Source organism: Oikopleura dioica, chromosome PAR (assembly GCF_907165135.1).
Source record: "Oikopleura dioica chromosome PAR, OKI2018_I68_1.0, whole genome shotgun sequence".
NCBI lineage: Eukaryota > Metazoa > Chordata > Appendicularia > Copelata > Oikopleuridae > Oikopleura > Oikopleura dioica.
Window position 1 is genome coordinate 12,193,479 of NC_137293.1, and position 13,685 is coordinate 12,207,163.

The window sequence follows — 13,685 nt, forward strand, 5'->3', positions numbered from 1 at the left end:
CTCTCAAAAGAGATTTTGAGAGATTGAACTGCCCGCACTGAATGAATTCCTTCTCTTTCGGCGATGGACCGCCATCACCCAGTCGACGAAACGATAAAAAGCGTAACCGAGAGGAGGATGGTATGGCATCCTCCTCCAAAAACTCAAGAATCTCTCCAGGGCCTAGTGGAGACACTCCCCGGCCCCGTGGCACGTCGGACTTTAACCGTCGAAGATCCAACGGAAATGGTCGCTACTTCAACCCCCGCAACCGACAAAGTTTCGGTCAGCGAAAGCAAAACAAAGGTACTCCCTCCGAATAATACTGTAGTGACTTTATGCTCAGGGAATAACGGCGGAAACAACAGCGGCCCGTCGGGGCAAGCGAATAAACCGCCCAGAAAGCTATTCCAAGGGCTTAACGTCCTAACTACAGAAATTGGAGATACCCAACAAATGATTGACCATCGGTGCGACCTTGCGCGCCAGTCAGCTGTTCACCTTGCTGATCTGGATCTCAATGCTCATTCGGATATCGTTATGAACTACGACCTCTTCGACGAGAAACGTGGCTTTTTGAAAAAGGAGGATGGCTTCGACTATCTCCAATCAAGCGCATCGGAACTCACTGACTGCGGTTACACGTCTAATAACCACGTTGTACACCGTAACGCCCCGTTCGTATCAGCAAACCACTACGAGGACATCCTCAGCACTGCCCTCCCTGTTTACAACAACCTTGTGCTCAGCTTCAGTTGGGTGCCAGAAGACTGGAAGGGTGACAAATATCAGTTTCACCTGTTCACTCGTGTCACTGTCCAAATCATGGAAGAAACACTCACAAAGTTGCACATCAGCTGGGATGAGATCCGATCCTTAATCGTCGTTAATAACAACGGTGAAATAATCCAGCCCACGTCCGATAATCTCACTCGCAATAACAGAGCCACAGTGAAAGGAATTCGCTTTCGTAGCCTTTTCCCAACGCTAAAGTTCATTATCCTAGCCAATGGGGCTCTCTCGCCGGTTGACCCATTTCATCATGCCTATCAGATCCCACGCTGGGCAATGCTTTTCACCTTCACTGAACGCCTGAGCGGAGGAAGAGGCTTCACCGTCGTCCCAAACAACGGAGTCAAGATTCTGTCCGTACTTCGTGCAGTTCTTGAGAGATGGTTCCACTATGTGCTGAATTACCCGGGATCGTTTACCTTTCATCAAAAGTCAAACGTCCTTAACGTTCTCCCCATTGCAGCAATCTTCAACACTACCATCAGCAGTATGAATGTTGAGACCCTCTCTCCGAATGCGGCTGAATTTGACGAATGGATCTCCCGCCTAGATCCGCTCATCTTCGACAAAAGATTTCACACGATGTCCAGGACCATCCCGCGATTTTATCATGACATCAGCAGAGCGATCATTGTGCTCCAAGAATATTTCAAAGCAGGTACTCGCTCCCACTGGTTCTCCATGACATCAGTAGAGCTCTTCATCTCAAAACTGGAACTACAGCGATCCTCCGCCAATCTAGCTGACACCAAGCTAACCGTCAAGATGCTTCAGGACCCAGATGTAATGACCTCCAAGGCCGAACTCGCTAAACGTACAAACCATCTGGCCAATGACCTCTCTAGGTCAAAGGATGATGGTCGAATTACATCCTCCGTGGACCACATTGTTAGAAATACTACCATGGGCAAGACAGTCGCGGAAGCCGAGTCCCAGCTCATCAAAGCTCATGAAGAACGATGCCGTGCTGCCTCGGCCATTCAGAACGTTGCTCTTTATACACACTCAACCAACCGCATCCAGAACCACCAGATAATTGAGATCAGAAAAGAACTGGTTGCGTCTGCTACTACTCCTGAAGAAAGAGAAAGGAGGCAGCGTGCTCTCGACAAAGACCTGGCCTTTAATCTGCATCACGACAGGCACTTTAATACTGACGGTACGCTTTTTGGCTCTCTCACCATCTTGAAGGACAAAAACTCGGCTCCTGCTGTGGTCAGCCTCAAAGACGATTCCAAAGTCTCTCTTACTGGCTACATGTCCGATACTCCAAATGATCAACTTGCTCGCCTGCACGAAGCGGCCTTCCACAAGAAGGAACTCTCCACCTCGCATTACTACTACAAAGCTGGCTTGCCTGAGGGTAGTCGTTCGTTGCAAGTAAACACTAATCCCTTCACCGCCGTCCAAAACGAGGTGCCGAGCGAGATATCCTTCCAAAACGCTTCTCCCTTGGACAACTCAATCACGGAAGCTGAAATGCCCTCAAATGAGAACATTCGTCAGGATGATGATCGTTCTTCAACTTACTCCTCCGATCTTCAAGCCGAGGAACTCACTCAGCGCCTCAATGAGTCCAAGGTAAAGACCACTAAACACTTTCTCTTCCAAAAGACGCTGTTGGATCACAACATTGCGATTGAACAGTTCAGCGATGATGAAAGAAGTGAGGTATCGGCCATTATTCAATCCGTCCAGCCTCCAGCTCCTGAAAATCAAGCTGAAATCTCTGCCCCGACAATTGTACAAGTGAAAACCATTGACCCCCAAAAGGGCCAAGTCGATCACGAGCTAACTGATCAATTTGCGACAGGGACAGATGCGAAATGGAACGCCATCAGCAAGATTGAGGAGCAAAACAGCTGGATTAACACTGTAGAAACATTTGACAACTCTGAGGATTTCATATTGAAGAAGAAGCCTGTTGTATTCTCCTCGGTGGAAATGTTCAACAACGTCAAGGATAAGGCCAGTGTCCGAACCCTGAAGATCGAAAATGCAATCAGCAGATTCACTGGAATCAGCAACAAGAAAGAACTCGGAGTTCTTGTTAGAACATGGCACTCAAATATATATGAGCTCAGGGGCATCCTCGTTAACAACCTCCGTGATACAATCAACACGGACGATAAACGCAAAATTGAGAGTATGGAGCTTGATGATGCTGCATCTCTTGAAAATTGGAACAACTTTCTAGCGGGAGTCAGAGTATATCGCCTGGCTATGTATGACCCCGAATCCCTCATTTCGATGCTCTTCTGCAATGCTGACACGCTCATGTCATATGTTCCAATTCCTCCGTCCAAAATAATCTACAATTGGGTCAAACTTATGATAATGGACAACAAAAAGGACAATGGTCCAAAGACGCCTCAAAACATCCTTCTTTCGCAACTGGTGGCGCTCGGCCTGCTCGTCACCAGCAGAAAATCGCACGTAGCGGTTTACAAGCGGGATGATCTACCTGGACAGCATCTCTTAACGAGCAAACCCATCTACGCCAGGATCCTAAAGGTCAGTCCTGCCCTGGTTTCAAGGCGCTTCAATATGGTAAAAACTTTATTAGAATCATAGCCATCAAAGAATATCAGCAAGAACTTAACTTCACTATTTTTGACTGTCCAAAGCTGGCTGAAGAAAAGCCAGGCTTCAAAGCTTTTCTTAACGAAGTTACTAGCAAATTGCTTGCTAATACTCTGCTTTGCGGCTTTCTCTGCTGGCTTCGGGACCGCAATTTCATCTCATCTTGTTCTTATAGGGGCCTTCTAACGCTTAATGACTCTGAAGATGACGATGATGACGACTCTTCCTCCGGCCTCCCACCCCTTTTACATCCTCCCCTTCTCCCAAACTTCAAACAATATAAAAATCTTCTGGAAATCGAAACCACAACCCAACGAGAGAAGAAAGTTCTCCAATTCTTTGAATCAGGTACTGTTCCTAGAATGCCCTTCTCTCATAATATTCCGAGCCCTGAGGTCTTGGCTAAAGGTAAAGGCCTGGCTGGTATTTTGCCGCCGACCAGTGAGCTCCCAGCTCTGAAAAAATCCATTCGATGCCCAGTTCCTACCTCAGGTGATCTCTCTGCGGCAGTTATCCAGCATAATGAGCAAATTATTAATGCCGCTGATAACATTGTGATCATCAGCGCGAACCTTGGTAACTGCAGATCCCTTGACAAAATTAAGCGACTAGTAAACCATCATCGCTCAGCCCATATTTTTTGTATTAGTGAATTGTTCATGGAAAAAGATGTGGCGCTGGATAAATCAAATTGGCCTAATGGATTCCATATTCATGTAGGCATGCCCTCTCGCGACGGCAAGAATCAGATCTTTACAATGATCATTCTACGCAATAATATTACTGTTAAGAGGATGATCCCCGATCTTCATCAAAACCTGGCGCTTCACATTGACGTCAATGGAACTCAACTTCTCGCCTGCTGTATTTATAACTTCTGCGGCGGCCGTTATGATAACTACAAAACCAAGTACAACGTTGATGACTCGGCTTTTCTGCTGGACCTCGCCAAGGTTAGTCAAGAAAAGGGTGACTCTCCCTGCTTCATCACCGGGGACTTCAATCTCGAACTTGCAAAAAATAGCCCCAAATTTGCTCGAAAGTGTGACGCTGTAAAAAATGCCCTGTTAGATTTCAACCGTCTAACTAACTTCATTACATTCAGGCGTGAGCTTCGCAACGGCCATACCCTCGAGTCAGCAATTGATCATTTCTTCCTCTTCTCCGGCAAACTCGACCTCACCAAAGCTCTCTCCAAACCTGGTGATCACAGAACAAGTCTTCAATCTGACGGACACGTCGGCCTAGTTACCGTACTTCCCATCCGCCCCCCAAACGGTAAGATTTGGAAGTTATGGAGAGTACCCGAGGAAAAAGACCTTCATTTTTGTTACAAAACCGGCATGAAGCTAATCTACTCTAACCTACATAGGTTCAATGAGGAGGGAGGGATGGACACGGTTCAGGTCACACATGACCTGCTCGTGAAGTATGCTGAACTGACCCGCCCGCTAAAAGAAAAAATCATCGTGCAAGATAATTATAAGGTCACGACTTCTGCTACCACTAGAAAGTGGCTGCGGACTGGCTTTTACCTTGAAAAGCTAATCCGGGACACTAAGAAGGATGAAGTTCCTTCCTCCTGGTGGCGTAAGGTAGTTGACCTATGGGTTGACTGCAAGAAAGTAATTGAGAAACTCAAAACGGCTGATCGGCGGTACCACCTTGCGCGTAAAGCCGATCCGTACGAACTAAGTCTGACGGACAGCTGGGGTATTTTCAAAAACGACATTAAATTGACCAATAGCATGGAAGTGAATGACAGCCCCGATGACGTTGCAAATGAATTTTCTGAGTTGCAAAAGTCCACCAAGCCCAATTTAGAGAAATTGAAAGAAGCTGAGCCTCCCTCATCCCTTCACAAACTTCCAAAACTTGATTTTGAAACTGTTAAATATCACAAGTCATCTAACAGGCCTTCTATTCGGGAAATTTACTCCAAAAATAAAAAGAATACTTGTGATTTATATAATATAAATAAAAAATGTCTAGAGACCTTGCCGTGTGTCGCAACCAACTTCTTCATCCTGATGCCAATTCAGCTCTGCATTAGTGAAGGTAAGCTAATCGATGCATGGAATATTAATAAAGTCGTCCCCATCCTAAAAAAGAATGGACGCAAAAGGCCTATCACGGTGGGAAGCTGTATTGGAGGTATTATTGAGAAATTAGCAACCCGAACCCTTGCTGATTACCTCTTTCATTTTGGCTTAATCCCTCCCTCTCAACATGGCTTTAAGCCTTCCCACTCGTGTGGGTCGGCAATATTTAATGTAACTAAAGTGCTTACCACTGCACTTGCGTCCCGAGTCGTGCCTAGCGGGATAATAGACCGTGCCGAACGCGCCAGCGGCGTTGTCATGATCGACGCCGCCAACGCGTTCGGCACGGTCCCTCACGAGGTGCTCATCAGAATGATGCTCCCCTTCTGTAGCGTCAGATTTATTGAGTTCATCAGAATTTTTCTCGTGAGATTTTTCGTAGTTTCCATCAGGGGGTTTCTCAGCAGTGTATTTAAACTAGAGCCTTTCGGCTTGCCACAAGGCGCTGCGCCCTCCCCAATTCTCTTTTCCTTCTTCAGCACCAGTATCCTGCTAAACGCTCTAATTGATCCTATTCTAGTGCCTGAGCGCCCGCTTGAGCTCACCCTGTCATCCTCGTCTCTGCTGTGCAATGAGACGAACTGCCGCTGCGACCACGGAGCTCCACGTGAGTCCTGTATCACCGAAGGTATTAGTTTGGGACAGAGGATGAAGTGCGGTAATCATCCTCGTTTAGCAGGAGCGTTTACCTTGTATGCGGACGATGTGGCAGCCGCGGTGTTTGGAGCCGACATCAACGATGTCAACGCTGGCATTGCGAGTACTGCTGAGGGCGCCGCTGATCGAATCGAGAGCCTGGGGCTTAGAGTTGCTGATCAGAAGACTGAAGTACTCTTAATAAGTAAGTCCGACCATCTCCCCAACATTAACATCAGAGGCCAAGCCATCCCTGTTTCCAACTCCCTTAAATACCTCGGCGTAACCCTTGCATCCGTAAATGGCAAGTTGTCCCTTAACAATCATGACAAGATTATCACGTGCAGGTTGCGGAGCAATCATCACAAGCTAGCCACTCTAAGAGGCGTCGTCAGTCCAAAAGCAAATGCCCAAATGGCCCGAGGCCTAAACTACGGAATCATAAATCACACTGCAGACTATAGGCCTATCCCGCCGCAATCCACAGTGAACACATGGCAGCGTATTCACTGTAACTCGCTGTTGGGTCGTACACCTCGGCCTTGGTACATCATTGAGATGCAACGTAAAATGGAAGAGGAACAGCTCTCTTCCTCGTCCGCATCACAAAAGCCTACCCTTAATCTCCCCATTGACTTCATCAGGCTCGAGTACGGCAAGCCTGTAGCTGATGATGACCTCATTGTCCTGGACAGATACGGTCAACCCACTGTTCTCGACAATATGGTCACAATGGGGGTTAATAATATGCATAAAGTCTGGAAACTGCATCTCCCGGTCTGTGCATGGGAATCGCTTAAGCTCTCCTTGATCCTAGTTGACCGCAAGGGAAACAGGGTCGGTGTGCTTCCGGACTTCGGTGAGTATTCCAGGAGAAAGACATTCTTCATTAACGAGTCCAGGTTCCATCATGACAGAACATTTGGCATTCTCACCGCCAAAGAGCATGCTGAACTAGCCTCCCTGTTAGTTGAAAGGGAAAGGTTGCGCTCGCTACTATCTGCGGGACATCTCACTATTAGAATGACCCACCCTAGGCGTGAGTTACTTAAGCAGAAAATTGATAAGAATACCTGGCCTTTTCACCTCATCAGCTTTTTAACGACCTACCAACGAGCATTCGGAACAGCTTTGTATCTGATGACTTTCCAACTATTCTTAAACTATTTATGAAAAGCAAGCACAAGCACCACAAAAGGGCAATCTGGTGCGACACATGCAGGCCAGGCGCACCCTTTTACAAGTTCGACCTCCATCCCTCTTTGCCACCTACCTCAAAACCATCTACTCCTCGCGTTATTCGTTCCAATTGTACTCCATCTGATCTCCGGATGGACGAATATCTGAACAATCTTGAGGAAAGTATTGAATTTACCAAGAAAGAACATGCACGGGTGTTGCTTCTTGCAGACTGGTGGTTTCCCTTTAATAAGAAAAGAAAAATTTATGAGTCTTTTGAGTCATTTTGTAGTCTTGTGAAGTTTCTAACAGGAATATCAGGAAAGGAAAATCTTATGGCTAAGCAACTCTTGTTCGATAAGACCACAAAGCTTGCTCTTGAAAGAGCAGCCATCAAAATCACCTTGAATAAGATGAAGTAACCCCCTCCTACTCTCATATGCATCAGTCATATAATTTCTTTTAGAAGTCAACTTCCTCGGCCAACGACTTCAAATGGTGATGGATGATGTTGATCCCGGCTACGCAGTCGAGTATGTGCTGTACGATATAAAAACTGGCTCATACAAGGCTATTACTCATATCGAGATTCAGTCACCATCCTTCATCGCTGGCCGAAATGTCCATGTACTTCCATCCTTTCATGGCGAAGACATTACACGCAACTTGAATGTTACTAAAGGATATAAGTTACCCTCCCATATCCTTCGATTGGCAGATGGCTATTACAACAGCTATAGCAAACACTTCGGCTATGATAAGAACAACTTTCTCGTATGGCTTGGCGTCAAACAGCAGCTACCAAGCCCTGCCACTCGGGCGAAAATTCGTTCTGCTCGACAGGCATGGGAAAACATCGCGACTGCTCGGAATTCAGCCTGGAAGTTGGATGTTCGCTGCTCACTCTCCATCGCTGAGATCAATGAGGCCAATCCTTCTTCCTTCCCGAGCGACATGCTATTCGAATCGTCAGAGCCACATCTGGACGCTCGAATTAAAAGCTGCCAGCATCGCCCTCTACGGTGACTTCTTCATTCTCCCAACCGCAGGAGCTGCAGTTATTCTCAAGGACAAGAAGGGAACTGCGGGCGCCTGGATCAACATCAGGACGGTTGAGCTGCTCCAGAGATCAAATGATGCCATGAATGCTCTCCCATCAGTTCTCATGAAGCTATCCCACTACTACACGGTTCTTCGAGCTTTTCGTCAAACTGGGCTCTTCAGCAATCTCGACTCAAACGAGCAAATCGCCTCCATCGCAGTAAATCTCTGCTCTCAGCCCTGCAAGAGTGAGATTGCTGTCCTCAAGACTGATATCGTCTCCTTGATTCACAAGTTCGGCTGTGGGGATGAACACACCGACATCTTTGATTATGCCCACGGAAAATCACTACCACACTCTGCGTTCTTAGGGATCAATAAGGGCATACTCGAGCAAGACCTTATCGAAATTACTCAATTTGAGTGGAATATGATGGAGGAGGTTGCATCATCATCCTTCGGTCACTCGTTGTCCACGCTCCTGAACAAAATGGCCGCGCACGTCTCATCCTCCATGTGCAACTTCTGCTCCACGCTTAAGGACGTCGTGGATTCCCGGGACGCTGGTGCCTCCAATGCTGATCTGGAAAACCGTGCCGCTAATGCTCAGAAGATCTTAATTGCCTTCATAAACAAGCTCAAAGCCATCAGCACAAACCGTAAGTCTGGTGAATCTAGGCGGATGACCGAAAGCCTCTACTCCTTCATCCCCGCCGGTGAGGAATCTAGGATGATCCGCCACCTTCTTGAGCACCATGCTTGTCTAATTCAAGCCACTGGCTTTCTAAAAACGCGTCCCACTCGTCCAGCGCTTCATGTGCTTTGGAGATCAAGAGCTCTCACGATCCTCGTCGTCAACGATTGCTGTAAGCTTCTCAAACTACTTGTAGCTGAGATGGCTCGCATCACGGGTCCGGGAAACCCCTCCGTCGTTGATCCCGAGCTGAAGGATCACTGCACTCTCGCAATGACTCTTCTGAGCATCGTAGCGAAAACAAAATCCAAATTGGAGACCAATGGTGGCAATGCGTTTTCGAAAGCCCTGGCAAAAGTGGAGCTGGCCATTAACACCACTTTATTGAAAGCCTCTCCCTCTTTCACCATTTCGCGAGAAAAAGCCCGTGCGATCACACGTCCGGCCAAGAATCTCTGTCCAGTTCAGAGCATTGAAAAAGCGGATCAAGCTGAGCTTGACCGCTTCCCATCACTCATTGACCCAGAACTTTCCATCATAAAAGCTATGGCTGAAGCGCAGCTTCAACTCCTAACTAATATCTTCCAAGGATCTATCACCACCTCCGGTAGCGATGTCATCGACCGAGGCTGCCCGCTTCTTTCCATGACTACTCTAAACGACTCCTCATCTCTTCCCTCGGGTGAAGAAGCCAACCTTGCGCTTGTGGAGTCAATCCACTCGCTTCGTCTTCGCGCCCTGGTTGATTCTCGCAAGAGGCGAGGTGATTTTCTCGGCCGGCCTACTCGTTATGGACTATCCGACCGAATAATGGCATCAACTCCAGCTGGTGCGGTCGGTGAGGAGATCTTGCATCCCAATCACACTTACGAGACCGTGTACGCAGCGACTGCTGTTGTAGAGCCTGCAATCATCCGACTGGATGATGATGAAGAGCCATCCTCCTCTGGCATGAAGCTTCGCTCAGCAAAATAACTCTCAGTAATCATCTTTCAGTAAGTCGCTGATTATAAGTCGCACCATTCTTATTAAAAACTTCAGTCATCCGGGTACCTGCAAGTTCAGACTGGCTTATCAACCCCCGTCAACTACAAAAGCGCCAGCACTTTGTGAAGATTCCTCTACGTAGTTTATTTACTTAATAACTCTCACTGTTTGACCCACCATCCCGCTCTTTTTCTCTACCAAAGTCCTCATCGTCATCTTTAGCTGTCTTTTAAATTCAATCCCTCTCGGATATTACTTCTCTCTCTCAAAATTCTCTCAAAACGTTTCATGACTTCTGTAATGTATACCAATCAACTCCTGCTTAGCTTACATCTCTTGTCAATATTCCATACTTTTAAAACATCACCCTCGCCTTCCTCTTATCCTGCAAATTACTGCACATTTGTTATTTCATCACATATTGCAATAGGCTATAACCATGCTTTCATGCCACAGTCTCAGCATCTGTAAGTTTCCCCATCTCCATTCTCTTATCTCCATAATATTCTCTCCACAATTGTCAATATTTCGAACATCCTCTTACCACACAATAAATACATCTTGACAAGAAACTCTCAAAGGATTCGATACAGATTATGAGGCTGTATCTCCTCTTGATTCAGTCTTTTGAACTATTTTATTGCATGAAACACAGCAGGGCCTATGACTAAACTATATCAGTATGTCTTTACAATCTATGCGCTAATCTTAAATCCTGAAAATTATAATTCGGAAACTGAGACTTTAACCCTATAACAATCTCCTATAAACTGAAACATTTGGTAAGTTAAAACAGTAAAACAGTCGGGTGGAACAGTAGATGTCTTCCTCAGGGTAAGCGTGGTACTTGTTGTAATATGATCTGAAGTCTGCAGTTTACACCACTAATAGGTAACAATAAACCCCCCAACCTGTGCGTGGCTAATTCTTTGGAAAGCAAGCGCGACCAAGGTACGATTCGGACAATGTTGTTGGCAGATGATGTCTCAGAGACAGTAGTCGCTTTCGTTCCAAATCGTAGAAACAGAGTGGTACCTGGCACTCTGGATATGTCGTAACGGATCGTCGCTTCCCGCCGCTGTTCTGGTAAATACTGTAAACTCGTCGACAGTAGAGTGTACAGAGTGCGACCACGTCCGTCAATTGCCACTCACGTGAGAGGAGATGCTCCATAAGTGGTGGAGCACTATTTCCCTCATAGCGGCCAGTACCGAACGGAACGGAGTTTACAACCTCTGAAATTGATCGTCAATAATTATCACATTAGATTTAAAACTATCAGAAGGATGAAGCTACGACATCCTCCTCCAGACAGACTAATGCCTCAAGCTTACCTTCGGTTAATCGATCAAAATAATCTCGAGGGAAGAACCGCTGTTGCCGTGAGGGGCGCGCGTCGGAGTAACATAAGGGCTTAAGATCGGCAGGCTCGCGCTCCCTCTCCACAAAGCTGTCGATGTCCTTAACAAGCTGCGCCCATCCCTCTCGATTCTGCGGGCAGTCGACGTCGCTACAAGTTGGCACCTCACACCGGTTTTGAGGAGTCGGCAGCATCTCAGCCGGGAACAATCGTGTTATCACCCGTCGTCGCCGTCGAGCCTCCAGTCCGTGCAAATGGGTGTTCAAGCGTGAAACCCGGTCTTGTACCTCGGTGGAGGACAAGCCGAACTCGAAAGGATTTTTCGTGCCAGCCAACTCCTCTCTAAAAGTTTAAAATGACTTTACATTCTCATCCTTCAGTAGTGCATGCAAATTTCTCCTGTCTACTCTTACCGGCATTGCAAGGCCAAGAGTTGCTTTCGCGATTCAGAGTCGTAATCAGCTACTACTGGACTGTCCCTCACGCGGCGTCGGAACTGTTGGTAAATAGCGTCGGCATCCCTAGAATATGCTCACTAGTAATAAGATTGAATTGTAGACGCTCCAATGAGCGAATTAACTATGGAGGATGATGGTCTCACCTCCTCCTAATTGAACTAGGCCAAGAAATTAGCGCCTACTCTTTCTGGAAGCGTGAAGGTACTTACGAAGCCAGATAGTCTGGTGAGCCGGCAAATTCTGGTCTATCGGCGGGGCACAGCTCCTCTGGAAACGGCTGTCCTGGGAACGTATCAGGCTTGTGAGCGGCCCCATATCCAGCGGCTTGGTGCTCTGGCTCAGCCAGCAACAGATAATGTAGCCAAGTTGAAAATAGATCGGCCTGTGTCGCCGTGATGTTCGCGAAGTCGACTATGACGTTCCCAGTGGGCATCGACAATCGTGCGGGGACGCCAAAAAGCTGGAGAATATCGCAAAGTATCCCTATCTCGCGACAGTAACGTGGATATTCCTAGTGGTTCTTGGTTAACATCTCACTTATTCTCTACTTATTATACCTTGTGAACATCTCTTTTGACCTCGTCACTGAAGACGAGATGATAGTAAGTTCCTGGGCCGGAAAAGAAGGGGTCCATCATCACTCGTTGCTGGCTTGCGACATTCTGATCGATCGCGGCCTTTCCAACAGGGTAGATGACAGCGTTGAGGTCTGTTGGTGACAAGCCAACCGATGCCTGACGATGATGTCGCATCTTCATCTCCTCGTCTTTTGATTTGAAGTCCAACACCGGGCGTACTTGTCCCTCTCTTGAAACTCTGCGCATCAACTCGGCCAAGTGCGCAAAAGTCATATACCTGATTAATTACATTTATCTTCTGCTAATTATTCTGAGGAACAGATTTTGGGACTTACATTGTTGACACGCCAGCCAGATAACTCGCGCCTGCCCGCAAGCATGGACCATCTGTAGTGCAAGTAGGCGACAAGCACATTAGGTTGAGCGGCCCCGAACGATGGTCGTGAGCGCTTGATTGGCAAAACACGCGTGGCAGATTCCGGGCGAGAAGGCACTGTAAGACTTCGCCGCTAAACTGAGTGGACGGGTCGTGATAATACGCAAAGCACAGTTTCTAAATGGGTTGTATCAATACTTGCACTAAGGAGGCTGTATCTACATCCTCCTGGTCATCTCTTGTGTCTGAAAATCCTTTCGTTTCTTAACTACTCACACTTTGCAGAATTCTCTTCGACTGGGTGAAGCCGCGACCCTGCTCCTTTGCTAACGTGAACTCAGCAGCAGCGTCCACTGTTGTGGAATAATCAGCGGCACAATTTCGTCGGTAAGGGCGGTTGAACAAAGTGGCGGCGTGCATCAAAGATTGTAACTCATCCTTGGGCACCTCTCGCAGTCGCTTATCGAAAAACTCGACAACATCGTTTACTAAAAGAAGATTCGGTTATGCCCTCATCTGTAGCTAATCCTCACCAGATGTCAAGGACTTGTATATTTGAGTTGCAATGTGCATTGCTTCGCTCTCCTTAGGCAAATTCTTCTCAATGGTATCGTTCAGAATTTGTCCACATTCGCTATCTGTTAAGCCTCCGTCTCTCTTCTCACGGGCGGCTTCCCCCAACGTCGTCGTCAAATCCGTCGAGTATGGTGAAATGGTTGCTCCACCGCGGTCTGACAACTTGGGAGGACGTACACCCTTTGCTCGAAACCGGCGTAATCGCATGCTGCGTGGCTCCTGCTTGCGCTGCGCCCGTTTTATGCCCCGCCGCACGTTTCCGGTTCGAGTAGCTGGTCGCGACGGCCGCGGCCGAGGTGGCTCTGGTGTGTCGTGGTCAGTAGATGAGGATGATCCTTCCTCAT

At 47.3% G+C, this 13,685-nt stretch overlaps 1 protein-coding gene across 1 annotated transcript in view; it reads right to left on the bottom strand.

The window, feature by feature from the left end:
• The window catches only part of LOC145700986 (peptidyl-prolyl cis-trans isomerase H-like), an 85,724-nt gene that overhangs the window by 30,523 nt on the left and 41,516 nt on the right, over positions 1-13,685 (bottom strand). The window lies entirely within an intron of this gene.